Here is an 11,431-nt window from a genome sequence, read left to right as displayed (position 1 = left end):
TAAACCAAACCTGGGAATTTCAACCCCGTTTCTTCAATGCGTTCGCAACACCACGTATGCGATCGCAATTGTCAATTTCCCTTTCCCCTATGCGATCGCAGTCCCTCTTCCGTGATCGCATAGAGCAAATTTCGCCCAGTTATATTTAATTCCCAAAACAGTGTAGTCGCGGACCATTCACAAAAACATCCGAGTTTCATCTTCTCCAAGGTCCTTAGGCATCCATTGAAGCTCCCTTTCATCAAGACCACTTGGGTTAGTAAATTCCAACTTGTTTTCTTTATTTTCCATCATTATTAATCAAATTCCTAGGCTTAAATCATGTAGATTAGGGTGGAAATTGGGGAAAATGGGTAGAGTTAGGGTTTTCTATATTTTCTTGATTTAGACCTCGTTTTGGGGTCGAATTTGAAAATAAATTATATATTCAGGTTCGTGGGGGAATGGGTGATATGAATTTGGTCCGAACCTCGTGTTTTGACCAAGCGGGCCCGGGGTCGATTTTTGGAATTTTGGGAAGAAAGCTTGGAAATTTATATTTAGGCATTGGGTTTGATTTGCTTAGCATATATGGATACTATGGAAACATTATTGTATAGATTTGACTGAATTGGAGCCGAATTCGAGAGGGAAAGCGGTTGTTGTGGATTGATTTGCCCGTGGAATTCGAGGTAAGCGTTTGGTTTAACCCTAGCTTGAGGGAATAGGAGTTGAGTCTTGTTTGCTATTTGCTAATTGATCGAGTACGATGTATAGGCATGGTGACGAGTATCTATACATTGGTGTTTAGCATGACCGTGAGTCCTTATTTGCGTATGGTTGGTTGTTGTTATGCCTTCCATGTTTAATTGATGATTTCTGTATGTGGTAAAGGCTTTGTGATATAAATTGTGATCTTGGTACTTCGCGGAGCATTGGCTCGGTTGAGAAATGTAGAGTGTGACGGTATATGAGATAAGTAACTCCTTGGAGCTTGGCTCAAGTGTTAAAAGTGAATCATAAGGTAAGAAATGAAAGAAAGAGAAAGAGTTATTGGTTATTCCCTTGCCAAGACGTTTTGTTGATTTCGTTGGTTTTTCTCCCTTGCCGGGATATTGAGTTTATTGATGTTGTGCCCTTGTCAGGTTTTAATTGTTTGTTGTGTGCTCCCTTGCCGGGATTTTCATTTTGTTTATTTACATCCCTTGCCCTTATTTGTGACTGTTGTTTGGGGGAGGTAGAGTGATATATATATATATATATGGTTCGGGTTGCACGCCGCAACAATGCTAAATAATAAATTTGGATCGGGTTGCACGCCGCAACAATGCTAAATGATATGGGTCGGGTTGCACGCCACAACAATGCTAAATGATATGGGTCGGGTTGCACGCCGCAACAATGCTAAATGATATGGGTCGGGTTGCACGCCGCAACAGTGATATTTGAGGATCGGGTTGCACGCCGCAACAGTGATATTTGAGGGTCGGGTTGCACACCGCAATAATGCTAAATGACATTGTGGATCGGGTTGCACGCCGCAACGGTAATTATATATATATTGGGATCGGGTTGTGCGCCGCAACAATTGCTGATTCAAGTGTGTTTATTTAGGATATTTGTTTCGTTGTTAGCTGTAGATTCTCTTGGCTGCTTCTATCTTTATATTGAGATTTCCGTTGTAACTGTTGTCTCCCCACCGCATGTTTCCCCCTTCCGTTAATGACTGTTTATTTCCTGTATTTCTTTCTGCGGCATGTATATATTTGAATTTCATAGGTTTATGTGGTAGTCTGGTCTAGCCTCGTCACTACTTCACCAGGGTTAGGCTAGACACTTGCCAGTACATGGGGTCGGTTGTGCTGATGCTACACTCTGTGCTATTTGCACAGGTCCAGGTTTCGAGCAGCAGCAGCAGCATTAGCACGGGAGCAGGCTTTCATTCCATCGAGAACCGAGGTAGCCTTGCAGGCGTCCGCAGGCCCGGCGTCTCCTCTATCCTTACATTAGACTGTCATCTCATTGTATTCGAGATAAACAGATTTACGTTTCTTTCAGACTTTGTATTTAGTACTCCTTAGATGTTCGTGAGTATGTGACTCCAGTTCTTGGGTAGAGATACATGTTGGGATTCCGCGTTTTATTCAGCTATCTAATTTGAGACTTCCGCTTATGATTTTAATTCTGTTGCTTTTATTCTAATGCTGTTAATTATAAAAAGGAACATGTGTTTAAATGAAAAGTAATTATGTTTGGCTTGCCTAGCTCCTATTAGTAGGCGCCATCACGACTCCCGAGGGTGGAAAATCCGGGTCGTGACACATATAAATCACATAAATAAATATGACTACATCAATGTACCCCTAAATCAGTTGAAGAACTTTGAAAGCATATTGATACAATAACAATTACCCTTTCGTGCCATGTACCCGAGCTTTATTTTTGCATCAACTTCCTTAAACTTGACACATGAAGAATCATTCACATGTTTTTTCCTCTTTTTCGCAACTGGAATTTTTGTTTCTTTTAAGGATTTCTCAACTTGGACTTCTTTCGATCTGTCGTTGTGTAATTTAGTTCTTCTCTCTGAAGCTGTAGTTGCTGATACACCAGCAAATTCCGACTGCGCTTGAGTTATTTGCAACAAGAAAGAGGGCCCACCAAAATTGAGAATTTTGGTGGGTATACCTCTGGTTACCATCTTGTGTGACCATATTCTAATTGAACATGCAATTTTTTTTCTAATTTAACGGACTTTTACTGATATTATAAGTGAATTGAGCTCTTGACTCTTACCAATCTATTCCACTGTATTTTACTATTTTCTAATAAATAAAATATTGAGAATTGCATGTGCAAAGGCTGTGGCACTGAAAGTTAATGGAGCCCACGTAAATACTATGCATATCTTAGAGGAATATCTTGCAGACAAGTGTTAATGGGTCCCACTTTTCCAATATTTAAAGTACACCTGTCAATCCTATGCATGGAATTATACAAAAATGTGGTTGAAATGACTGACGAGACAATAATAACCCTCTAAAAGCAGGCAAACATATTCACATGAAAGGATATTTTAGAGAATAAACGGAAGTACCATGGTCTTTTGGTCATTTCACATTGACCGGAAGCTCTTACATTCCCCATTTAAATACAACATATAATAACTAAGTAAGCACAACTCAGTGAATGACATTGTAAATGTGCAAATGAGTTCTGGATTGTTTAAATACTTATGAATACAACTAAATACATACGAATACATCAATATACGTAAAAATCACATGAATAAATATGACTACATCAATGTACCCCTAAATCAGTTGAACAACTTTGAAAGCATATTGATACAATAACAATTACCTTTTCGTGCCGTGTATCCTTGCTTTTTTTTGCATCAACTTCCTTAAAGTTGACACATGAAGAATCATTCATAGGTTTTTTCCTCTTTTTCGCAACTGGAATTTTTGTTTCTTTTAAGGATTTCTCAACTTGGACTTCTTTCGATTTGTCATTGTGTAATTTAGTTCTTCTCTCTGAAGCTGTAGTTGCTGATACACCTGCAAATTCCGACTCCGCTTGAGTTATTTGCAACGAGAAAGAGGGCCCATCAAAATTGAGAATTTTGGTGGGTATACCTCTTGTTACCATCTTGTGTGACCATATTCTAATTGAATATGCAATTTTTTTTTTCTAATTTAACGGGCTTTTACTGATATTATAAGTGGGTAACTTTCTTGAATCCAAATTGAGCTCTTGACTCTTACCAATCTATTTCACTGTATTTTACTATTTTCTAATAAATAAAATATTGAGAATTGCATGTGGAAAGGCTGTGGCACTGAAAGTTAATGGAGCCCACGTAAATACTATGCATATCTTAGAGGAATATCTTGCAGACAAGTGTTAATGGGTCCCACATTTCCAATATTTAAAGTACAGCTGTCAATCCTATGCATGGAATTATACAGAAATGCGGCTGAAATGACTGATGAGACAATAATAACCCTCTAAAAGCAGGCAAGCATATTCACATGAAAGGATATTTTAGAGAATAAACGGAAGTACCATGGTCATTTGGTCATTTCACATTGACCGGAAGCTCCTCCATTCCTTCTTATTAATAGTAGTAATATGCAAAAAGAATATATTTCAATATCAAAATGGTTGCCTATAGCTGATGTAAATATTAATTTTAATAAAAAGATAAAAATAAAAAATAATATTACTTGGCACGAGTCCATTAGGCCCATCAATTTCTCTAACGGAGTTTGGTGTCTAAGTCGGACAACCTTTTCCGTAAACAAGTCCGGCCCCCAACCTCGCTCCCAAGGGAAGCCTGGACTTGGGATTTAATAGGGCTCACCCTTAGGAGGGCTGAGTTGAACCGACCCAACCCACATAACATGCTTATTATATAACCTTATATTTCGTGCAGGAAATTATACCTAATAACCTTGAAAATCGATGGTTTTGCATAATTGATTTTGACTCCTGTTTGTCACATGGGCAAACATTTAAAGTGAAAAGTCAAAAGTGTTGACAATAAGGAACGACATTTGTTACATCTGAAATTTTACCCATAAAGCAAGCGGGATCACAAATTTAATAATGGTACCAAAGCGTCCTATTTGTACAAATTATCCTATTTCATGCTCAACCAAATTAAGAGGGTGGGGGGTGGGGGGGGGTGTGTGTGTGTGTGTTTTAGTAAGCTAGACCGTACGTCGGCCAACCAGAACAGTGGGCCATTACAATTAAGCAGTGTAAATAAAAACATATGCTTATCCGATAGTTAATTTAAGGACCCATATACTATTAAGATAACGTTACATAGTCCCCCAACTAGAGAACTGATTCTTCCTTTGATTGGAGGACTGTGACAGTTACGAAAAAGAAAGCTTTTGGCAATGATGTCTCGCTTTTCTTCTTTAAGACTTCAACTTTATGATATCTAGGGATGGCAATTGGGGAGGGGCAGGGCGGGGCGGGGCAGGCAACTTTTGACCCACTAATATTTTGACCTGCCCTGCCCTGCCCTATTAAGCTCTGCCCCGTCCTGCCCCGTTTAGATTTACTTTCACCTTTTTTCCTTTCAGATTTCTTTCTCTGTCTTATCTATTGTCTTCGGACGTTGATGACTCTCAAATTAAGCTCCATTTCATTCTCAATCCCTTCCCATCCTGACCATTGCACTTGGTTGAATCTGTCAGCTAGGCTCATAGAAAAAAATATATATAGAGGAAATGGTACCATATTATAACACATTACAATTTAAAATAAAAATATGATATTACAAAGGTTCCTGGTATTTTAACTGCTATTATATTATCGATCTCACACGTCCAAACATAAAGATCTCTTATGAAATGAGCCATAAAAAATGACCTTACAATGGATTCAGTAGCGCTGCAGTCCAATGGATTCAATATCATTTTCCTTTGTCACTAAACCCAATTACGTAACAAAATAAACACTTGTTGACCAATGATGACGTATTATAGTAGAATGTAGTAGGCAGTCGCTAGCTACTTCAATATTTTAATTATACATATAGTCAAATACATAGTCGCGTACACAAAATCTTACATATTCAAGTACGTACATATATATATATATATATATATATATNNNNATATATATATATATATATATATATATATATATATATATATATATATATATATATATATATATATATATATATATATATATATATCAAATTATGAAAGAAAAGAAGACATGGACAATAAAGTAAGCAAGAAATGAATTGGGCCTAAGGCTACCTAATGGCCCACTATTGGGACTAAGGGCTGACCTACAACCTGCCCTGCCCCATTAAGATTCTTCAAAAATGTAGTTTTGCCCTGCCCCGCCCCGCCCCGCCCCATTTACATGTTCCCCTGCCCTGGCCCGTTTAGTGTTTGCCCTGCCCCGCCCCGCCCTGCCCGCCCCAATTGCCATCCCTATATCTTCCTGAGAGAAAGATATTTAGTGAAGAATTTTCAAACATAATTTGTGGTTATATCTGTTTTACCATATAATAGCAATGAATGGCTGATTCTTTAATTTCCTTCATTTACCTCAGTGTTATCACGTCTGGCTAACGTTAAACTGACATCAGGCGTAATAATATGGTCATCGGCAAGCCCCAAACTTACAGTAGTCTTGGAGTAAATGTAGTGGAAATCGCTTTCACTAATGAAAATGCATAATATTTTGTACCAATTTCTTATTTCACGCTTTCATACATGAAGTTCCTTTCATATACCATCCTGATGATGGTATATGAAAGGAATGGTATGTCATTCTTCTTTTGTCATTGGATTGTTGATACAATTTCAAGAAAATAAGCATTGGGCCTAATCAACCTCGACCCAAAAGTCGGGTCAAACGGTTAGGAATGTTCACGATCATATAAAGAATGAAATTCATACACTTGACTAATCTTGGAACTTTAATTGATTTGCGTACTATCCAAGAAAAACTAGTCTTCTCAAAAGTAATTAGGAGCCAAATATAATATAAATCCTCTAGTTGACAGAAATTGCACATTTACATGCATTCCTTCTGTTAAATTTTTTTTATAGCGACATATAAAATGATGCGTGATTTTTCTAGTTTAAAATAATTATTCGAGAGAGAAAGTGAAGGAGAAAGGATTCCTTGTCGAATTCCAAATCATAATTGAATAGTTTCTCGAAGATGAGATATAATTAGAGCGTTGACATCACCAAAATAAGAGGTTAGCTTGATAAGTGAATCTCAATGAGTCTAGCTATACTCAATTACCTAGTATAAAAATTAATCTTTAGAGCACCTAGTGTATACAGGATTTGACTCATATGCGATGACGTTATAAATAATATACACAAGAGTCGCCGTGATTTTGGGGATTGCATGCGCATTAAGATCGATGAGGTCAAGCTATGCGTAAGATTAGCAAGGGCAGGGCGATTGGGCCAGATGAAATTCCCTTGAACTCTGGATGTATGTGGGTAAAGAGGGCATAAAGTGGCTGATCGGGCTGTTTATTTTTAGGACGAAGAAGATGCCAGAGGAATGGAGATGGAGTTGGATGATTCCTTTGTACAAGAACAAAGGTAATATCCACAATCATGACAGTTATAAGGGGTATCAAGTTACTTAGTCATAATATCAAAGTGTAGGAAAGGGTGAGTAGGTCGGTGTCTATATAAGAGAATCAATTGGGGTTCATGTCTGGTCGTTCAACTACGGAAGCTATCCATCTTATCAGGAGGTTGCTGAAACAGTACAGGAATAGGGAGAAGAATTTGCACATGGTATTTATTAACCTTGAGAAAGCGTACGATAAGGTCCCGAGGAGGTTCTTTGGAGATGTTTGGAGGGTAAAGGTGTTCCAGTAGCATATATTAGCGTGATTAAGGACATGTACGATGGAGCTAAGATGTTTCTGGAAGCGAGACTTAGATGGTTCTGGAACGTGCAGAGGAGAAGTCTTGATGCCCCGGTTAGGAGGTGCGAGTGGTTGGGCTTGTTAGGTATGAGAAGTGGTAGAGGGCGGCCTAAGAAATATCAGGGAGAGTTGATCAGGCAGGACATGACGCGACTCCAGCTCACCGAGGACATGACCTTAGATAGGAAGGTTTAGAGGGCGAGCATTAGAATCGTAGGTGAGTAGGTAGTTGAGCGTTTTTCTTCCCTGTTGTGGGTGTTAGGCTAGCTTGTTAGTGTCTTACTTTAGTTTGATAGTGGTAGTTGTTGTGTTTGTACTGTTTTTCTGCTCCGGTTTTCTAGTACATTTCTATTGTTCTAATTATTGATACTCTCTTTTCTATTTATTTTTCTGATTCATAGGTAGCCGGTACTGTTTTCATGATGCATGTTGTTGTTATTGTTCCATTGCCTCTTTTTTATTTTCTTGTACCGACGGTGTTTCGGAAACAACTTCTCTACCACCAGGGTAGTGGTAAGGTCTGCGTACACATTACTCTCTCTAGACCTCACATGAGGGATTATACTGGGTTGTTGTTGTTGTTGTATGATTGATCTATTGTAACCGATAGTCTATTTTATTTTTTAAGTAATTAATATCACTTATTTTATGTAATTACTACATTTTAGTTATCTTTTAGTTGAAGATATACTCCCTCCGTTTATTTTTACTTGGCACGTTTTGACTTTTCACGTCCCTAAGAAATAATAAATGAAGTGCATAATTTACCATGATACTCATATTAATTGATGCATATTTTATTGTATTTGAGAAAATGATTTGAAATGAGTAATAAATACTGTGGGTGTATACCATGAAAATTTATTTTGTCTTCTCTTGATATGTGTAAAGTGACAAATAAAAATGAAAATCAATTTTTAGTATACATGCCAAATAAAAGTGAACCGAGGGAGTAACAAATAAAATTTTTACACTATTAATGACTAGAAGTTTAAACTTCTATACTTCTTAAGATTCCTACTCTTCGAGATAGAATCTTAATGGCAAGCTTTCAACCTCTCGAATAGACCAAACTTAATTTTCTTATAAATTCAAGAAAACAAATTCCCCCAAAACTCAATATTCTAATTAGCAAAAAAAATTCCTATATTCTCCTCTTATCTTCCACGTGCCAAGTATATGTAGTCTTCTAAGGCATGCTATATATGAAGATGTGATTGTGACACGTTTGTACTTTCTTGTTATGAAAAGACTAACTGAGCAAAAGCAGGATAAAAAGGTTCAACAAAATATGCAGTCTGCCAAAAAGTTTGCTATTCAACTGACATCTTAGGTGTTGTTCTTCATGTTAGAAAAAGATATCTGACTGAAATCAGATAATCCTTGAGTTAAAAAGAGGTCCCTTTTTTAACAAATTGCAGTTTCATTAACTTAAAGTGCAATCATTGAAGATCGTTTTAACATTTGATTGGAAATATTTGGTCTGTATAGGTCTCTTTTCGAGAATTCGAAACCAAAGTGGGGTTCTTTTGGCCTCAAAGAATCATAATATAGGTGGAAAAAAAATTGGACACCATAATATATATAGCGCAGTAATACACCGCGCTATATGTAAGTATTGGACCCACAAATAATTCTTCTAGGCTTAACTGACACACCAATAATTCAACTGGGTATAATGCCCATATATAAAGCGCTATACCTCAAATAATTGTACCCCTGGACTGATTTTTTCCTTATTTAACGAGTTTCAGGATTTGTAAAAATCCATTTAGGATCCTTCAATTCTTCTGTAATATTTGTTCGTTAAGTTATTTCGTATTTTGTCATAATGTCCGAAGAGCGAAGAATTAGGGTTTCATTATATTTAGGGGCCGGGAGGGGGGGGGGGTTGAGGTTGTGGTGGCGAATAACTCAGTAAGCTATACTTTTTTTTTCCACAGTGTCATGTTAAGTTGCCACTTACAATGGAGTACGATACATTGGTATCCTTGTTATGTAAAACAATGACTGTGAGCAAACTTTCGGTGAATATTAAAGTAACCGGAAGATATTCGTATTCTGTCACTCCGCAAGGGGTTGCTTGTTATGCTGAGTTTAGCATCGAAGACGATAAAACTCTGAGAGATTTTTTGAGCACTCCGGATGAATACCGGGTATTTCTTGTGATAAAAATATTGGAAATTTACGTCAATGCTGAAGACGTTCGCAATAATGAGGTTCCGCAAAGTAGGGATATCCCTCAATCATCGGGTGGTTATTTTGGAGCAGTTTTAACCGAACACGTTCCGGGTGAAAGAGTTTGCCTGATTTAAACTTATCTTCAAGGGCTAATGAGGAGCGAGGAAATAATTTCTCCCTTACTTTATATAATTCACAAGCCGATTGTTAAACTTCAATTTTCTTTTGTGTTACGATGTTTACTTTTATGTATTGAATTTGTATTAACACTCATATATTCCATAGGAGGTACTGGCCAGATATGAATTTTACAAGTTATGAACCAACGTCCATTTGGAATATGCCTAGTTTTGGTGTGTTGGATCATGGTGGTTCATCCGGGAGTCGTTATCAACAGGATAATGTCCATAATGGGATAGCAACACATTATCATTTGTAAGTGAAGTGATAAAGCTATATGTAAAGTTTGGATCAATTTGAGAAATTTATTATTTTATTGGTTGTGCAGTGAAAACGAGCAACTTGAAGGTCATGTCCTTACTCAATTGCCCTAAGACGACATATTTATTCGGGATCTGGCAGATGCGCAGCGTCAGGAAGAGAATAGTGATTATGACAACAATGTTGATGAGTCTAGAGATGATACACCCTTCCCTGATGAGGGTGACGAGGAGGAGGAAGAGAATGCTAAACCTAATTTGATGAGGGAGCATGCTCCACCTCCCGTTAGAACAAGAGTGTACGAGTCCCACGTACCGTTTCATTTAAGGGAGATTCCCTACCTTGATCATTTGCCAAGTATGTCGGATGTGGATTCCCACACAAGGGATCTTGACAAAATTCAGACATCAATGTGCGATGAATCTAGAGCAACAATGTTGTCAAAGGGCATGCTTTTTGCTGATAAAGCACACATAAGCAGGGCTGTGCAAATGTACAACATAAAAGAGTTTCATGAGATGGTGATTCATGAGTCATCTCCGGATATATACAAGGTTATTTGCCGTAGATGGTTTACGGGCTGTAATTGGATGCTGCGTGTGAGGAAGCAGAAAACAAATATGTGGGTTGTGGGTAAATACATTGGCACCCACAATTGTGAAATGGACACATTCAGTGGGAATTATTTTAACTTGAATGTTGACTTGATTTCTCTTGTCTTGATTCCACACATTGAAGTGCCCGTAAGGTACAAGATCAAAGAGTGTATAACATTTGTCCACCAGGTATATGGGTGTACCATTACCAAAAGAAAGGCATTTCTCGAGCGCAAACGTACATTTGAAATTGTTTATGGTAATTGGGATAAGTCCTTTGCATCTCTACCCAGGTACATGGCTGCATTCCAACACTTTAACCACGTGACTCTTGTTGAATGGAAGCTTCAGCCGAGTCCGGGAGTACCAAAACACATATTCAGATATGTGTTCTGGGCATTTAAACTAGCCATTGATGGTTTTGTGCATTGACGGCCGGTAATATCCATAGACAACACTCATGTCGATGGAAACTATGATATTAAGTTGTTGATCGCCGCTACAGTAGATGCTAATGGAAGTATATTTCCCCTAGCATTTGCTATTTGTGCCAATGAAAGCCAAGAGACGTAGACATTATTTTGGAACCACTTGAATGAGCAAATTGTCAGACAGTGTTCAGGTATTTGTCTAATATCTTATCGTCATGGCGATATTATTAAGTTTTGTACAGAATTTGCGTGCATGGCAGGAACCGTATGCCTACCATCGTTACTGTGTGGGGGCCCCTGAAGGCCAACTTCCAGAGGGCATATCCGAACAAGGACTTGCATGATTTAATGTGGATGACTGCAAC

Source organism: Nicotiana attenuata, chromosome 8 (genome assembly GCF_001879085.1).
Source record: "Nicotiana attenuata strain UT chromosome 8, NIATTr2, whole genome shotgun sequence".
Taxonomy (NCBI): Eukaryota; Viridiplantae; Streptophyta; class Magnoliopsida; order Solanales; family Solanaceae; genus Nicotiana; species Nicotiana attenuata.
Note: the sequence above shows the minus strand (reverse complement) of the source record.